The following is a 19,977-nucleotide window of genomic DNA, read 5'->3' as shown; positions in this document are numbered from 1 at the left end:
AAGCCATGAGGAGATTCTAAGCCTCCAGGAAATAGACTTTAGGCTGTCGATGATGAAGATGATGCAAGACATTGGAAAGAAACTGGAAGCAAAGATGGATAACTTACAGGAAACACTGACCAAAGAAATACAAGATATAAAACTTAAACAAGAAGAGATGCAAAATGCAATAACTGAAATAAAAAATTCACTAGAAGCAGCTAACAGCAGAATACAGGAGGCAGAAGAACGAATAAGCAAGGTAGAGGACAGATTAGTGGAAATTACACATGCGGAACAGAAAAGAGAAAAAAGATTGAAAACAAATGAAGAGAGTCTCAGAGAACTCTGGGACAACATTAAATGCATCAACATCTGTATTATAGGGGTGCCAGAAGGAGAAGAGAGAGAGAAGGGATGGAAAAAATATTCCAAGAAATAATAACCAAAAACATCCCTACCATAGGAAAGGAACCACTCACTCAAATCCAGGAAGCACAACGAGTACCATACAAAATAAACCCAAGGAGGGATACACCGAGACACATATTAATCCAACTGACCAAAATTCAAGCCAAAGAGAAAATCTTGAAAGCAGCTAGGGAAAAGAAACAAATAACATACAAGGGAACCCCAATAAGGTTATCAGCAGATTTTTCAGCAGAAACTCTGCAGGCCAGAAGGGAGTGGCATGATATACTTCATGTGATGAAAGGAAAAAACCTCCAACCAAGATGACTTTACCCAGCAAGGCTCTCGTTCAGATTTGAAGGAGAAAGCAAAAGCTTCACAGATGAGCAAACGTAAGAGGATTCAGCAACACTAAACCAGCCTTACAACAAATACTACAGGAACTACTCTCTAGGCAGAAAAGAAAAGGCCACGACAGGAAACAAAAATTCCACAAATGACAAGGCTCACCAGTAAAGGTATATATACAGTAGAGATACAAAATCATCCATGCACAATTACACCACCAAAATCAGAAATCAAGGGAAGAGGAGGGTACAAATGCAGGACACTGGAGATGAACTTGCAATTAGGACACCAATAACTTAAAACAATCTCATATATATATATACTCGTATCAAAACGTCAGAATAACTGCAAACCAAAAATCTACAATTGAAACACAAACAAAGAAAAATCAACTCAAATACAACACTAAAGATAGTCATCAAAACAAAAGAGGACAGAACAAGGGAAGAAGGAAAGAAAAAAGAGCAACAAAAACAAATCCAAAGCAATTAATAAAATGGCAATAAGCACATACATATCAATAATTACCTTAAATGTTAATGGACTAAACAACCCAACCAAAAGACATAGACTGGTTGAATGGATACACAAACAAGACCCATATATATGTTGTCTTCAAGAAACCCACTCTCCTTCTAGGGACACACACAAATTGAAAGTGAGAGGATGGAAGAAAATATTCCATGCAAACGGGGATCAAAAGAAAGCTGGAGTAGCAATACTCATATCAGACAAAATAGACTTTAAAATGAAGAATATTTTAAGGGACAAAGAAGGTCATTATATAATGATCAAAGGATCAATCCAAGAAGATGATATAACAATTTTAAATGCCTATGCACCCAAAATAGGTTAACCACAAGATATAAGGCAACTGCTAACAACCTTAAAAGGACAAATCAGCAATGACACAATCATAGTGGGGGACTTGAACACCCTACTCACAGCAATGGACAGATGACCCAGATAGAAAATCAATAAGGAAACACAGGCCCTGAATGAAGCATTAGACCAGATGGCCTCAATAGATATTCATAGGACATTTCATCCCAAAGCAACAGGATACACATTCTCCTCAAGTGCACATGGAACATTCTCTAAGATTGATCACATCCTGGGCTACAAATCCAACCTCAGTAACTTTAAGAAAATTGAAATCATATCAAGCATCTTTTCCAACCACAACGCTATACGACTGGACATCAACAACAAGAAAAAGCTGCAAAAAATGCAAAAATGTGGAGACTAGACAACATGCTACTAAACAACCAATGGATCACTGAAGAAATCAAAGAGGAAATTAAAAAATACCTGGCAGCAAATGACAACGAAGATAGGACACTCCAAAACCTATGGGATGCAGCAAAAGCCATTCCAGGAGGCAAGTTTATAGCAATACAAGCCCACCTCAGGAAACAAGAAAAAGCTCAAATAAACAAGATAACTTGACATCTAAAGCAGCTCGAGAGAGAAGAACAGACAAGACCTAAAGTTAGTAGCAGGAAAGAAATCATGAAGAGCAGAGCAGAAATCAATGAAATAGAAACAAACAAACAAAAAAACCATAGAAAAGATCAATGAAACGAAAAGCTGGTTCTTTGAAAAGATCATCAAAATTGATAAACCCTTAGCCAGACTTATCAAGCAAAAAAAGAGAGAGAACTCAAATCAATAAAATTAGAAATGAAAAAGGAGAAGATACAACGGACATCACAGAAACACAAAGGATCATAAGAGACTACTATATGCAACTATATGCCAATAAAATGGAAAACCTAGAAGAAATAGACAAATTCTTAGAAAAGTACAATCTCCCAAGACTAAACCAAGATGAAATAGAAAAGATGAATGGACCCATCACAAGAACTGAAATTGAAACTGTGATTAAAAAACTTCCAACGAACAAAAGTCCAGGACCAGATGGCTTCACAGGCGAATTCTATCAAACATTTAGAGAAGAGCTAACACCTATCCCTCTGAAACTATTTCAACACAATGCAGAGGAAGGGATATCCCAAATTCATTCTATGAGGCCACCATCACCCTAGTTTTGAATGTCCTAGTCATGGCAATCAGAGAAGTAAAAGAGATAAAAGGAATCCAAATTGGAAAGGAAGAAGTAAAACAATCACTATTTGCAGATGACATGATACTATACCTAGAGAATCCTAAAGACTACCAGAAAACAGTTAGAGCTCATCCATGAATTTGGCAAAGTCGCAGGATACAAAATTAATACACAGAAATTGACTGCATTTCTATACACTAACAATGAAAGATCAGAAGGAGAAATTAGGGAAGCAATCCTGTTTACCATCACATCCAAAAGAAGAAAATATTTAGGAGTAAACCTACCTAAAGAGACAAAAGACCTGTACTCTGAAAACTATAAGACACTGATGAAAGAAATCAAAGATGACACAAACAGATGGAAAGATATACCATGCTCTTGGATTGGAAGAGTCAATATTATCAAAATGACTATACTACCCAAGGCAACAAACAGATTCAATACAATCCCTATCAAATTACCAAGGACATTTTTCACACAACTCCACCAGATATTTTAAAATTTGTTTTGTAAAGACCCAGAATAACCAAAGACATCCTGAAAAAGAAAAATGGAGCTGGAGGAATCAGGTTCCCTCACCTCAGACTACACTACAAAGCAACAGTCATCACAACCACATAGTACTGGCATAAAGACAAAAATATACATCAGTGGAACAGAATAGAAAGCCCAGAATTAAACCCACACACCTACAGCCAATTAATCTATGACAAAGGAGGCAAGAATATACAATGGAGAAAGGACAGCTTGTTCAATAAGTGGTGCTGGGAAAACTGGACAGCCACATGGAAAAAAATGAAATTAGAACACTCCCTAACACCATACACAAAAATCAACTCCAAATGGATTAAAGACCTAGATATAAGACCAGAGATCCTATAAAACTCTTAGAGGAAAACATAGGACAAACACTTTCTGACATAAACAACAGCAACATCTTCTCAGATCCACCTCTTAGAATAATGACAGTAAAAACAAAAATAAACAAATGGGACCTAATTAAACTTCAAAGTTTCTGCACAGCAAAGGAAACCCTAAGCAAAATGGAAAGACAACCCAAAGAATGGGAGAAAATCTTTGCAAGTGATTCAACTGACAAGGGATTAATCTACAAAATTTATAAACAACTTCTACAACTCCATACCAAAAAACCCAAAAACCCCATCAAAAAATGGGCAGAAGATCTAAACAGACAAATCTCCAAAGAAGACATACGGATGGCCAAAAAATGCATGAAAAGATGTTCAACATCACTTATTATTAAAGAAACGCAAATCAAAACCACTATGAGGTACCACTGTACACCAGCCATAATGGCCATCATCAAAAAGTCTACAAACAAGAAGTGCTGGAGAGAAGTGCTAGAGAAGTGCTGAAGTGTGGGGAAAAAGGAACCCTATGACACTGTTGGTGGGATTGTAAATTGGTGTAACCACTATGGAAAACAGTATGGAGATTCCTCAGAAAACTAAAAATAGAACTACCATTTGATCCGGAAATCCCACTCCTGGGGCATCTATCCAGAGAAAACCATGACTCTGAAAGGACACACGTACTCCAATGTTCATTGCAGCACTGTTTGCAATAGCTAAGACATGGAAACAACCTAAATGCCCATTGACAGAGGAGTGGATCAAGAAGATGTGGTACACATACACAATGTAATATTACTCAGCCACTAAAAGGAATGAAATAACGGCATTTTTAGCAACATGGATGGACCTAGAAATTATTAGGCTAAGTGAAGTCAGTCAGACAATGAGACACCAACATCCAATGCTTTCATTGACATGGAGAATCTGAAAAAAAAGGACACAATGAACTTCTCTGTAGAACAGATACTGACTCATAGACTTTGAAAAACTTATGATTTCCAAATGAGATAGGTTGGGGGCTTGGGGGATGCACTGGGGTTGTGGGATGGAAATCCTATATAATTGGATTGTGAAGATCATTGTACAACCATAAATGTAATAAATTCATTGAGTAATTTAAAAAAAGAAAAAATAAACAAAATTCTGTTGATTGGTCTGTTAACTCTTAAGTCAATCACTTCTTACAATACCTAAAGAGGCTCTTTTGACATAGTAACAAAGCAAAACAGAAAACTATTACCTCTGAGGCATGTGTGCACGTGCACACACACACTATATCTATCTGCACATTATATATGCATTACATGTGTATTTATGTGTATGTAGATATGCACACTCTACATACATTTATACACACATTGTTCATGTTTGTGTATTCACATATAAACATAGGCAGCATCTATAAACCCACTGGGTTAATATTTATACCCTTTCAACTCCAAAATATCTCTAAATACATTCCATTATGATAACTCATATCACACTTATTTGCCTACCTCTTCTTGCTGCCCAATGATTATAAAGTCTTGAAAGAAACAATGACTTCTCATAGATTTTTGTGTCTGAATGGTAACTTATACAGTGCTTGGAACATAAAAGGAACACATGTGAATAACCAACCGAATGAATGAATAAGTGACTATTTGGAGGGTCATGGTAGGGAAAGAGAGAAGGGTCTTGAATATAGATGTTCTTCCTGAGTGGGTATTTGTGAAATAAACTACCTTATAACTAGAAAACAGAAACCATAGCAGGTAACAGCAACTTAATCACAAAATACTTATAAATCCACAATAAGCCTTTCCAAGGCAATAGGTCAAGTTCTTCAAACATAAAAATTTTGTGTGCTTGTTTATAATGGAAAGTACCTCCAAAGAGTTCCTTGACCTGTACAAGTTAACAAAATGTGTCAAAGGCCAAAGCTATGTTTCTTTCAGACTCATAACTGACATCCACTCGTTCTGCTGGAATTTTTAAATGTTCTGAGTGCTGATTTTTAAAAGAACTCGCTCTGTAAATATAATTGTCAGATACATCTTAATAGGACTCCAAAGGAAATCATACGCAATTCATGATGTAACCAAGTTGATATTAGAGCTTAAAATGTATTCTTCAATACCTGCTGCAAATATACGCACCTATGAATCATTTGGGACAAGTGTCCAAAGGCCACATAAACACCATCAGCCCAGGCAAGGACAGACTCAGACATCCCCGAGAGCAATGGCCTTGAAGACACTGACATTCAGCATCAGTGATCAAAGGAAAGCTACTATTGTCTCTTACAATGCAGACCATTTTTATTTAAAAAAAAATAGAAAAGAATAGGCCAATCACTCTCCTCTATAGGTAATGTTCATATGAAATACTGTGCTTTGAATTTTTATTCTAATTGATATATACTATAGTGTGAACATGCGTTTATAAAATAAAGGACTTGGGAGTTCCCGTTGTGGCTCAGTGGTTAACGAATCCAACTAGGAACCATGAGATTGAGGGTTCGATCCCTGGCCTTACTTAGTGGGTTAAGGATCTGGTGTGGGTCGCAGAGGCAGCTCGGATCCCACGTTGCTGTGGCTCTGGCATAGGCCAGCAGCTACAGTTCCAGTTGGACCCCTAGCCTGGGAATCTCCATGTGCTGCAGATGCAGCCATAGAAAAGACAAAAAAAAAAAAAAAAAAAAAAAAAAAAAAAAAAAAAAAAAAAAAAGAAAAGAAAAGAAAAAGAAAGACAAAAAATAAATAAATTAAATAAAATAAAATATAGGACTTGTATTTGATGACTTCGATAAATTCCTTTCCAGCTCTAAAATGATTTCTCCACAATCATTCATAAATCCCAATAAAAATGCCCCCCCAAGGAAAATCAATGCAACCTTACTTAAATTTTTGCCCTCTTCTTTTTTGTCTGCCTTTTTACAAAGTAAGTTATTAGAGAGTTTTAGAAAGAAAATTTCAAAGTCAAAATTTCAATGTCAGTTACAAGGACATGTAATAATAGGACTATCTTGTAAGGGGAAAATGTGATTTCGTACAGCACTAACTGAGAATGACTCAGTTAATGGGGGCAATTTTCTACATCCAAAGGCCTTAATATTTTCAAATCCCATGCAATTATAATCCAAACAATTACTAAATTCAATCTTCAGGTTAACTGGTCTTAAATCTGCTGACATTTTTATATGCAGCTGCCAGGATCAGAAATAATGCATATGTTGAACTCTGCAACTCTGCCCATTACCTCTGACCATGTTCCATCCAGAGAAAATTCCTAAAAATAGTTCAAGATAGTCAAGGGTCCAGGCGTGTCTATCATTAACATGTTTCTAAGCAGTTGAAATTTCCCACCTATTCTGCCTGGGATCGTTTAAGGCAGGGAACTTATTGCTAAAAGAAATTGGTTAGAGAAGCTGTGTTCTGGAGAAGGATTTTAAGCTCCCAGACTGAATTTGGCATATCTGTGGTCTTCTGTGTGTCTGCTAAATCCACAGCCATTATTTTTCTAGAAGCAAAGTGTCAAGTTTCTCTGTTAATCACCCTCCAAATGCATATCGATTCCCACGCAGTGCATTATTAAATGGAAATGAGCCTAATTATTCACCTGTTAGTGGGTGGGGATTGAGGAAAAGAGAAAATGCAAAGAATAACATTTTCCTTTCAATCGTCTGGTGCAGAATTTCTATGCTACAGTCTTATGAATAGCAATTTGGCCTTGTGTGTCTGTGTGATGGGATAATAATTTTAGGTAATAACCAGAGTTTCTTTTCACCCACAACTCCTTGCTCGACACCTCTATTCCCTACCAACTGCACCAGGCAATCAGAGGACCCCCTCCATCCAGGGATGATTATTCCAGCAGAACTGCAAAGCAGGAGAAGCCAGATGGCCTCTGCTAGGCTAAAATGATATTTAGGCCTTCAGTAAATTAAACACATTCAAAAAAAAAAAATGTTACATTTTCTTGCACACACTAACCTGAGGGCATGTGAAATTTGGACCTAATATTACCAGTATTGATGGAATCATTGGTTTGTTTTCCCCAATAACAGTAACATACGTTAAGTTAAATGTTGGCTCTATGTGCCTTGGTAGGATTCAGGCGTACTAGAGTGGGTTAACTCTTAAGTTCTGAGACCAGCTTCCCCCAATCCTGACCCTCTTCCAAGATGCTCTGTACATGGAGGCTACATGTGAGGCAACAGCATAGAGAATCAGATCTACTAAAATTGTGTCATTCATCCTTCCATCCTCTCCCAAGGACACTGGCATCCCTTCACCAAGCTTAAAGGAAAAATTGCACCATATATTAACTCCTGAAGAGTTCCAGAGATCCTATACTGTAAATGGCATAAGGGACTTGGAATTTTATTGAACCTAAAAATATATGATTTCATGCAAGCTGTTTCCCTGGGTCTTGCTTCCTTTTTCTAATATTTGGCTGAGTCATCAGAGTCTATGAAGTGAAATAAATTTGATAAAGCTCCTGTAACTTTCAATCACATTGAATTATCTGAATCAGAAATTCAGGAACTTTTATTTTTTTGGCTGCACCTGCTGGCATATAAAAACTCCCAGGCCAGGGATTGAACCCATGTCACAGCAGCATTCCAAGACCCTGCAGTGACAATGCCAGATCCTCAACCCATTGCACCATAAGGGAACTCCAGGAACTTTTTTTTTTAAACCTCAAGACAACAATGTATGTTCTGATCTTTACCAAATTGAACTTTATTTTTTCAATATTGCAGTCTCTTTTGTTTTTAAATTTCATGTATCAGGGAATTAAGCTAAAGGCAATAAACCTGCTGAAGAAGGCAACAAGAAGTTGACTTTTGAGGAGACTGCTCTTTATTGTGGAAATGGCCCTACATCCCAGTGTTTAATTAGTCCTCAAATCCTGATTTGAAATGCCTAACAACTCCTGCTACTGAAATTTCTTCTGATAAAATGTTGCCTTCTGAAGCCTGTAGATGAGCAGTAGCCACAGCCTGATGTCGGAAAAAGAGTCAGGTGAAATTAACAGTTTAAAAGTGAAATCATCTCTTATGTTTCTGATAGCGGTCATATTCTATTTCTTGAACTGGAAGGCAGATACATGACTGGGCCCTCTTTGTGCTGACACCAAGCTTTTAACTTATGAAGTGTGAATTACTTCCATTAAAGGCAAAAAAATAAATAAATAACAAATCCTGTGTAGCTAGGAAAATCAAAAAGACTCTCAATGAAAAGAGTCACTAACCACATGCTAGTGTTTGGACTTTGAAAACTGATTAGGAAATAGCTAAATAAAATTATAGAGACCATCCTGATATTTAAACATCACAGTCTGAAAAGCACTTCCATGTTTATAGTATTTAGTTCTGTGAGAGCTTCTGTTTTCTTAAAACAAAACAAAACAGAAAAAACCTCAATTTTAAAACTTTTTGACTTTTAATGGTGGCTAATTGAATAAGCTTCAAAACCCTTCCTTCATTCTTGGCATTTTTCTCTCTGTTTGTAGCCCTTATCCCAACATTTCACAGCTAACTCTGCTACATGAACATTTATTAGAACTAAACCTGTTATTGGGCCAAAAGGCAAAAGCTATGTGATCATCCCAACAGATGCCAAAAAGGGCATGTGATAAATTCCAAGATCCATTCTATACTTTAAAAAAAAATGCATTGTTGGAGTTCCCGCTGTGGCTCAGCAGGTTAAGCGTCTGGCGTCATCTGTGCATTGGTGTGGGTTCAATTCTTGGCCCAGCACAGTGGGTAAGGATCCAGCGGTGCCTCAGGTATAGCATAGGTCACAGCTGCAACTCAGATTCAATCCCCGGCCTGGGAACTTCCATATGGTGTGGATTTGACCAAAAAATCAAATTATTGCTAATTCTATTTAACATGATGAATAATACTGATCTCAGCCTCGTATTTAACATTAATAAACACGTGATCAGTTAACCTGACAATGTCTGCTATCGCCACTATTTAACATTGTCCTGTAATGTAAGCTACAACAATAAAGGGTGAAAGGTACTAAAAAGAAATACATGATTTTGTTTAAACATTCTTAACTCCCTGGAAAATCCTGACAGATCTGAAATAATACTTTTAAAATAAACAAGCTAACTTTACATCTTAAGCCGCTAGAGAGAGAAGAATAGACAAGACCTAAAGTTAGTAGAAGGAAAGAAATCATAAAGATCAGAGCAGAAATCAATGAAATAGAAATGAACTATAGAAAAGATCAATGAAACTGAAAAAATACTTTTATGATGAATAACTAATAAGATGGTTTAATAAAGTGAACAAAATAATACATATTATCCAAGTCCTATGCAAGTTATAAAACTTCACTGAGAAATGAAAAAGATAATTTGAATAAAGGCCAAAATATACCATGTTCTTGGTAAATAACTTGCTGTAAATGTGTTCTCTGCAGCACTATTTATCATAATAATAAAAATGGAAACCAACTAAATATTTGACAATAGGGAATAAATAAAATAAAGTATGATACAGTAATATAACAGTATGAACAGTCATAAAAAATACATAAAATAAAAATATTTCATGGCTTAGAAAAATGTCCAAGGTGGACAGTAAATTTTTTTTTAAAAGTCACAAAACAGTTTTTGGTTAAAAAAAAAAGAATATGTTTATGTATACATACATACAAAAATGTACTCAAAAATAAAACTAGGAGGCTATACTTCAAAATATGTTGTGGGATTACAGGCAATTTAAATTTTCTACTTTCATTCTCTCTACATTTTTGCATGTCCCTGTATTTCCTTAATTTTATATTACATGCATTATATTTGAAGTAAGAATTTAAAACTACGTAGTTATCGTAGGAAAAATATAAATTCTTCCACTGTAGGCCAGAATAGATTTCATGTAATTGTCCTTCCAAAAGGAATCAAGGAAATGAAAAACAAAACCTTGGTAACATAAGTTAGACTCTGTCTATTCTGTTGTATTTATATGATCCCAGGCAGTTGTCATCAAAAGTCGTCATTATGCTAAATTATAATCCCAATTTCAAAGCACAATAAGAAACTGTATATTTGTATTGAGTTTTAGTCTTTCAAAGATAATTTTATGTTTGCTCAATTATTCTATTGTCACTCCAACCTTTGTGATAAGAAATTTTTCCCCATTTACAGATTAAGACTGTGAGGCATGGAAAGTTCTCGATAAACACGTGGGTAGTTGATGCCATTATTGCTATACCAATGTACCAGCAGAACTAAAGTCCTGAACTTGAAGCTCTAAAACCAGATGATTTTTGAACTAAATTTCACTTCAATTCAAATAATTATTGTTTCTCCCAAGTGCCGGCTCCTCCATTTTGGAAATTGTGTATGAAAGTAATTAAAATATCATGCAAGTTTAAAACAAATTTAAGAATATCTTAACTTTCTGAAAAATAAGAGCTAGGTTTAAATTGGGCTCTTATTTCAATAACACACAAAAGTTGAAGTGTTCATGTCAAATCATTCAAATGTAGATTCAGTTCCTTAAAATGATTCACTGAAAGTATCTGGTCCCTAAAACAGAGTATCAAAAGCAATCTAAAAATTATAATGTCTGAGTCAGAAAATCCATGGGAAAGGATTTTCTCCCCTTTAGTAAACCTATCACCTTGAACTAGAGAGTTAAACTTTCTTTTAAAAAGACATAATTAAAACACAATATGCTTTCAAGGAACATATTCCAGAATAAAACATGATTAACTTTTTTTCTTCATGTGTAATATTTAGTTTGGATTACAATGAAGAAATAAGCAAAATATGATTTACAAAATCTATCTCATGACGCATTTAACAACCTTACAAAAGCTTTACATGCATTATGCCTTGCAATAAACATTGACATTTATAATCTAAAATTCTCATTTGTGCTAAAGGCAGGCTCATTCTTTCACTTAGGTAATGAAATTTTAATACAGTATGAGTATGAGAAGGGACGGGGAGTATAAAATATATTAAGTAATTCGCTTGGCTATTACACTACCAGAAAGAGGACATCATTTTTATTTTACATTTCTCAGGCAATAGATTTTGCAGTGCAATCACCAACTGATGGGAAGGTTTTAGGACTATCTGATACGTCAAATTTGCTGAGAAAAGACAGAGTTCTGTGAGCAATTCCAATCTTCCACTTCCTCAATATTCAAAATATTCCAGTGGAACATCCAAAGTAAACATTTGTTTTTTGCCCTCATCTACAGCATATTTTCTACTTGTGGCTATTCTAATGGGCTCAGTGATAACCCCCTGCTGCTACTTACCTTGGTGACAAATGGAAACCCCATCACCCAAACAGCAGGTCCCTTAGCTTTTTTCTTTCTTCTATACATCCAACCAAGAAATTGATAGCATATTATTTTCTAAGACGATTTTTCCAAATGAATCACAGAACTATGAGGCATGAACACATATGAAAGAACTTTAAAAAAAGGCAGTATTTGAGGTAAAATTGAGCAGTTTGACAGAAAGTGAATTTTCTGTCAAGAGTATGCATTACCTTGGTTCCAAAGAGCTCACAAATATGCAGAGGGGTAATGCTGAATGTCACCAATTTGTGCATATGCTATTCATTTAAGTATTTGATTGCCAGCATCTTTCACTGCTGATGTTCAAGTTCTACCTGAGCCTATTGTTTTACATTGTGATAAATATGCACTTTAGGTACAATGGAGCCTCACTGAAATATTACCTATGCACACCAGTGTGAGGTTGCCTACATCAAGATATCTGAGGTTTTTCTGAAATAGTCCTCCAAGGCCAGATTTTAAGACAAACTCTGCCTACTAGTGAATTTTAGATCATGCATTTTAAAAATGCAACTCCAAATTACTAAAAGTTAGGTAATGTTCACCAAATATTTCCTCCCTTCTCCCTCACACTGTGAACAGAGTATTCTTTCCCACTCCAGGGATGCTGATCATGGCCAGTAACTTGCTATGATTAATGCTGTGTGTGTTTGGGTGTATGTGTGTGCATATGTGTGTGTGTGTATACATGTATGTGTATATATATGACAAGATACAAACAAAGGCTTGAGATATGTTTATGCAGTAGGATTTGCCTAATTATGCTATTGACATTGTCATGGATTATACTCTGAATGTTTGTATCCCCCTAAAATTTGTATTATAAAATTCTATCCTCCAAAGGTGATGGTATTAGAAGGTGGGGCCTTTGGGAAGTGCCTAAGTCATGGGGTTGGAGCTGTAATGAATGAGATCAATGCCTTATAAAAGTGGCTCCAAAGAAATCATAAGAGGATACAATAAGAAGTCTACCACCTTGAAGAGGGTCTTCACCTGGCTATGCCAGCATCCTGATCTTAGACTTCCAACCTCCAGACTGTAAGCAATAAAATTTTACTCTTTAGAAGTCATCTAGTCTGTGGTATTTGTTACAGCTTTATGTACAGACTAAGACACTATGAAAAGAACATTCTTGGACAGTCCAAAGATAATAAGAGACACATCAAGCTGATTTGGACTTAGCCTATGATTTGAAGCCAAGCCCAGTTAAGGTCAGTCTAGATCAGTTTACCTAAAGCCATGCATAAGTAAAAGTTAATGGTTTGTTTTAAGCCACTGCACTTGGGGTGATTTGATATTCCACATTATTGTGGCATAGTTGACTGGTACACATCTGTCAATGAACATATTGTTAAAGTAGTTATATGGATGGAGCCTTATACTGAGTCTAAAGCAGTCACAATGTAGCAAAACTTGATTAATAACCATATTGTGTGCACAGAACTATAAATGCAATATATGCCAAACAATCAATTATCAAGATCATATTCTGTTACTTAAATAAGAAATGCCTGAACATTTTGAGTTAACTAGATTTGCCTGGTTAGCAGTCCTCTCTCTAAATACATGAATTAAATACCTTCCCAACCCAATTCGAAATGGCAAAAACAAAACCTCAATGAATAAGACAGGCAGTTTAATTTTGAATGACTATTCTTTTGTGTTCTTATCCTGCTGCCTAGATAACTAGAGGAGACTATTTTTTACATTGAGTTAACAGAAAAATAATAGTAATAAATAAATACAAATTAAAACTGCTAAAAAGAATTTGTTGGTCAGTTTAGATGACATTTTAAAAATCAGATTATAAGTATTATGTATTTTTTAGAACTATCTAGCAGAATGTGAACAGATCCAGATGAAAATTCTCATATATTAATATATATTTTAAAAATTACATTCTTTTATGTTGAATAAAATTAAATGTATAAAGGGAAGAAGTTAAATAATTTTTGAAAATTTCCTTTTAATTACTACTTTAGCACCTATGCACTTATCCTTAATGACAAGGATAAATGCATAGAAACTAAAAAAATAATAATTAATTCTCTTTTAGTATTTTGTGAAATGTTCTTTAATGTTAAAATTCATGAGAGGAGCAATGTCAGCATCATGGTAGTATGAAATGCTTCCACTGTCTATCCCCTTCAATCAACAACTAGTAAATCATCCATAATTCAACAAAAGTGCCTCTGCCTAACACACAAGGACACAGAGAATTGGGCATATCTGTACATCTGATGGTTTACAGAACAAAAGGAGGCAGAACCAGAGAAGCAGCAGAGATGGCACCTGTGACCCCAAACCCCAGGCCATGGTAGCTGAGCCTGTAGCCCCAGAGAACTTGGTAGCAGCAGGAGAGGCAATGCACACAACTGTGGCCTCCCAGCTACAGCAACACCACTGCCACAGGGAACCTGGTAGCAGGGAGCAGGGCCTGCTACCCCTTCCTCTAGCCACAGAGGCATCCGTGACTCTACTCCCCCACTACCTGTAGCAGCAGCACCCATGAATCCAAAAACCCTGAACAATGCAGAGGCACACATGGGACTGAATTCTCCCCCAACTCTCCCTCTGGTGGAGCCCTCAGACCAGGAGATCTTGAATGCAGTAGGAGACCTGCCATTGCAATGTCCCAGGCAGTGAGAGCAACCCCAAAGCACCAGGAACCTGAAGGTGCAAGGAGCAACAATGTGGACAATGGCAACCCCTCAAGCAGAGGCAGTGGGGGTGGAACTTGCAGACTCTCAAATATAGCTAGAGGCAGCTCAGGTAAGAGAACCAAAAACTGTGCTATACCGCCACCTATTGGAAAACAAAAAAAATCCTTTATTACCAAGCTGTTGAATTATTAAGAAGCAAGTAAAGATAAAAAGTTTTCCCTAGTGGTTATCACACTAAGTGTAGTCAGACAGTGAAAGACAAACATCATATGATATCACTTATATGTGGAGTTTTAAAAAAAAGGATACAGATGAACTTATTTGCAGAACAGAAACAAACTCACTGACTTTGAAAACAAAAGTATGGTTACCACACAGAACAGGTGGGGTGGGGGAGGGATGAACTGGGGGTGTGGGATTTGCATATGCACACTGAGGTTTAGAATGATTGGCTAATGGGGACCTGCTATGTAGCACAGAGAACTCTACCCAATATTCTGTGATTACCTATGTGGGAAAAGAATCTGAAAGAGAAAAGGATGTATGTACTGGTATAACCGAATCACCTTGGTGTACAGTAGAAATTATCACAACATTGTAAATCATGTATACTTCAATAAGATATTAAAAATGAAAAAAGTTTTCATTACTTCAAATGCACTGGCAGAATAACAATTCGTAAAACACTATGAAAAATCATGATAATATGTTTTCATTATGGTTTTCTCCAAAAGTTAAACTTCAAGTCACAAGATACTTCATTTGAACTAAAAGAGAATTCAAATGTCTGTCATAGGAGTTCCTGCTGTGGCACAGCGGATTAAGGATGTGGCATAGATCAGAGCTGTAGCTCAGATTTGATCCCTGGCCCAGGAACTTCCATTTGCCACAGGTGCAGCCAAAAAAAAAAAAAAAAAAAAAAGGCTTTGATATAGGTCTTATCAATAGCTTCTAAATATATCTCCTCAGGCAAGGGATAAACAAATCAAGGAAATCATTAATAAAATGAAAAGACAGTCTACTGAATGGGAGAAGATATTTGCAAATCGTATATCCAATAAGGAGTTAATATCCAAAATTAAAAATGAATGTATACAACTGAAAAACAAAAACAAAAACAACCTGATTGACAAATGAGCAAAGGATTAGACATCTTTCCAAAGAAGACATAAAATGGCCAACAGGCAAATGAAAAGATGTTTAACACCTTTACTTATTAGGGAAATTCTAATTCAAATTACAATGGGAAATAACCTCACACCCATTAGAATGGCTATAACAAAAAAGTAAGAAATAAAAAATGTTAGAAAGAATATGAGGAAAAGGGAACACTCATTTCCTAATTATTTGGTACAGCCACTATGGAAAAAGAGTATGGAAATTCCTCACAATAATACAATAAAACTACCATATGATCCAGCTACTCCACTTCTAGTTATTTATCCAAAGAATACAAAAACACTAATTCAATAGATATGAGCACCCCTATGTTCACTACAGAATTATACCCAATAACCAATACATGGAAGCAACCTAAATACCCATCGATGGATGAATGGATAAAGAACACTCAAACACACAATGGAAAACTACACAGCCATAATAAGAATGAAATCTCCCAATTTGCAACAACATGAATAAAACTGGAGGGTACTGTGTTAAGTGAAAGAAGACAGATAACAAATACTGCATGATTTCACTGATGTATGGAATATAAAAAATAACACTAAATAAAATAAAAAGTAAATGAACAAAATCAAAGCAGACAAAAATGAACACATAGATACAAAGAACAGAGTAGTGTTTACCACAGGGGAAGGGGTTGGAGGGAGGGTCAACTGTGTGATGATGACAGAAACTAGACTTTTGGTGGCAAACATGCTGTAACTTCTACAGAAGTCAATACATAATGTATGCAAGAAATATACGTAAGGTTATAAACCAGTGTTACCCCAATTGCTTAAAAATATGGAATATTTTGAACTTTTTATTTCCTTAAAAAAATCTTCTTTTCTAACCTGAATAGCCTTATCAAAGGTCTAAGTTGTGTATCTGAAAAGGAATCTATTCACAAAGCCATAGAGCAACTTTAATGACATTCTATTTTAAGAGCCCCAGCAGAAGAGAATTCCATTTTAAAGAAAGTGTGAAATCAAGGATGAATTAAATCAGGACTTTTAAGGAGGATCAGGTGAGAACTATATGAAATGCTTGCATAGATTTAGCAGTAAGAATATTTTAGCTAAATTGTTGCTACACAATCAGCACAATTGCACCTTGAAGAGAAGACTATGTTTCAGTGTGTTTCTGACCCTTCAGGGAATTTGTACAATTAAGAAATAATTTATCAATGAGTTTAGTTCTTGCTTTCAAATTACCTTGTGCATCATCTCATGAGTAGTGAAATTTTATTATTGAGGATTCTTTAAGAGTCCTAGACCCTGGTCATTAATAGAAATTTTCTTTTCACATCTACAACTTTTAATTCCACTCCATTTTTTAAAATTGGATTCACACATGTGTATATATTTAGCATGACTAAAGAAAAAGAAGGCACTTTATTCTTTAATCTTTATGTTTTTGACATAAAAACATAGATTTTTAGGCTTAAGTTCTTGAAAAGAAAAAAAATCCATAAAGTTTTTTCATGAAAATTAAACTTAGCAAAATGTTTAAAAAATCATTTCTAATATTAAATACAACAGTAATAAAAAGATAATAAAACTTAAGTAGTCATTCTATATTTCCATGCAATTTTAAAGTCTCCAGTGAAAATATTAAACTTCATTCTCCAGAATTAAGCTAGATAATAGTGTACTACACTCTAAAAAAAGCTTGCTCCTTTCACTTTTAATCAATACGATTCCTTAATGAACATTTGTTCTGTTAATAAATGTTGGCATTATATTGACAGAATGAATTATTTCTGTATTACCTACCATAGAGACAGAAGTGGATTTTCTGAAGAAATAAGATAGTTCTCCCCGGTGTTTCTCCTGCTGAAGAAATTTCTTATCAGCACATGTGTGCAAAATTTTTTTTTTTTTTTTTTTGTTTTTTTGTCCTTTGTTGTTGTTGCTATTTCTTGGGCCGCTCCCGCGGCATATGGAGGTTCCCAGGCTAGGGGTCTAATCGGAGCTGTAGCCACCGGCCTACGCCAGAGCCACAGCAACGCGGGATCCGAGCCGCGTCTGCAACCTACACCACAGCTCACGGCAACGCCGGATCGTTAACCCACTGAGCAAGGGCAGGGACCGAACCCGCAACCTCATGGTTCCTAGTCGGATTCGTTAACCACTGCGCCACGACGGGAACTCCCCAAAATTTTTAAAGATCACCAACAACTTCAAATGCCTGAAACTAGTTCCCACATAGGAACAGACTCTTTGGCAATGGCTAAAATATAAGATCCATATGCCAGACCAAGGTGAACTCGCTTGCTTCTTTCCAAAAGATAAACCATCTCATCAGAATCTATACCAGCTACTCCTTCCCAAGCCCTATTACCAATACCCCTCCAATATATATACTTGGAGGAAATGGGACTGGATCCAACATTCCAGAGGATATGAGGAAGCTTTTATTTATAACTGGTGTCCAGGATCATAGCAAATTACACAGCAAAACAACTTCACTCTCCATTAGATAATTCATGTGAGAATTTTTTTTTTTTAGGGCCGCATCAAGGGCAAATGGAAGTTTCCAGTCTGGGGGTTGAATCAGAGCTACAGCTGCTGGCCTATGCCACAGCCACAGCAAGAGAGGATATGAGCTGTGTTTGCGACCTACGCCACAGCTCATGGCAACGCCAGATCACTGACCCACTGAGCAAGGCCAGGGATCATCAAACCCACAACCTAATGGATACTAGTCAGATTTGTTTCAGCTGCTCCAAGTCAGGAACTCTGCCTGTGAGAACTTTTGAAGCAAATTATTCCTACTAGGCTGATGATAAAAGCTACAGAGTATCTTTCTTACCCTTTCAGAGGTAAACTAAAAGGAATCTTGTTAGAATTTAACAACCCAATAATTTTAATAAATGGGCAAACTGTCTAGGACTAGGTTTGGGGATATTTGTGTTTTCATGTGCATCAACAAATGGAGATTGACTAGAGAATGAAAACACAATAATTTTTAGAAAAAGAACCTTATGGAACAGACATGATCTTCTATGATGTCAATACTGTGAATGAATTTTATATGCTGCAGCCTGAAGCATAAATATTTTGGGGAACACCTTTTTTAGAAAAATTGTACAAAATTATAAATATATAATTAGATATGGAGGTAAATATTTACAATGATAAAACTATAATTTTCAAACTTCATAATTATGACTGACATCACCAGTCTGGAAGAATACCCTAAAAGTTTTATTATTTAACTGTTTAACAGTGTTTTCTACAACTGCATACTCTTCAAACACTGCTTCATATAAAAATTTACAAGTATAATTTTAATAGAAAGAATATAGAAATAATTTGACCTTTTCTCTACCTCGGTTAAGCACATCATAGTATATACATGGTGCTTTCAAATTTGCAACTGTCACTAGTGGTAATGTCACTGTGGTGGGTTGACTTGTGTCCCCGGAAAAAGATATGTCTATGTCTTAACATATGGAACCTGTGAAGTTGACCTTATTTGAAAATAGGGTTTTTGTAGATGCAACTAAGCTAAGGACTTTGAGATGAGATCATTTTGAATTTGTGGTAAGCTATTAAACCAAGGACCTGTGTCCCCATAAGAGAGATACAGGGGAAGCCATATGAGGATGGAGGTAGAGGTTGGAGAGATGCTTCTATAAGCCAAAGAACGCTAAGGATACCCAGTTCCACCAGAAGCTAGGAGGGAGGCAAGGAATAGATTCTCTGTCAGAGGCTTCAGAAAGGACTAACTCTACAAACACCTTGATTTTAAACTTATAGTTACCAGAAGTGTATAAAGGAATAAATTTCTATTGTTTTACGTCACCAACTTTACAGTAATATGCTATGGCAGCCCTACGCTTCTAATTGAGTTTCTTTTACACATAAAATGTAAGAACGCAATCATTTCAAGTTTTCTTCTTTAATATTAATCTTAAGTAATTTTTAAATTGATGACCCTTGCTAATCAGTTTGTATTAATACCCTTGTTATAAAAATAGGTAATGAATTGTGTGTTATCTTTTCTGAAAGAGAGCAGTTTCATCTTGACCAAGTGGATTAATTTTCCAGTTACAGTTTTGCATATCAGACAATCAGAAGTTTTTTTTTTTTTTTCTTCACACTAGCTTCTAACTTTGCAATAGTCTAAGTGGTTAGAGT

Source organism: Sus scrofa, chromosome 13, assembly GCF_000003025.6.
Source record: "Sus scrofa isolate TJ Tabasco breed Duroc chromosome 13, Sscrofa11.1, whole genome shotgun sequence".
NCBI lineage: Eukaryota > Metazoa > Chordata > Mammalia > Artiodactyla > Suidae > Sus > Sus scrofa.
Note: the sequence above shows the minus strand (reverse complement) of the source record.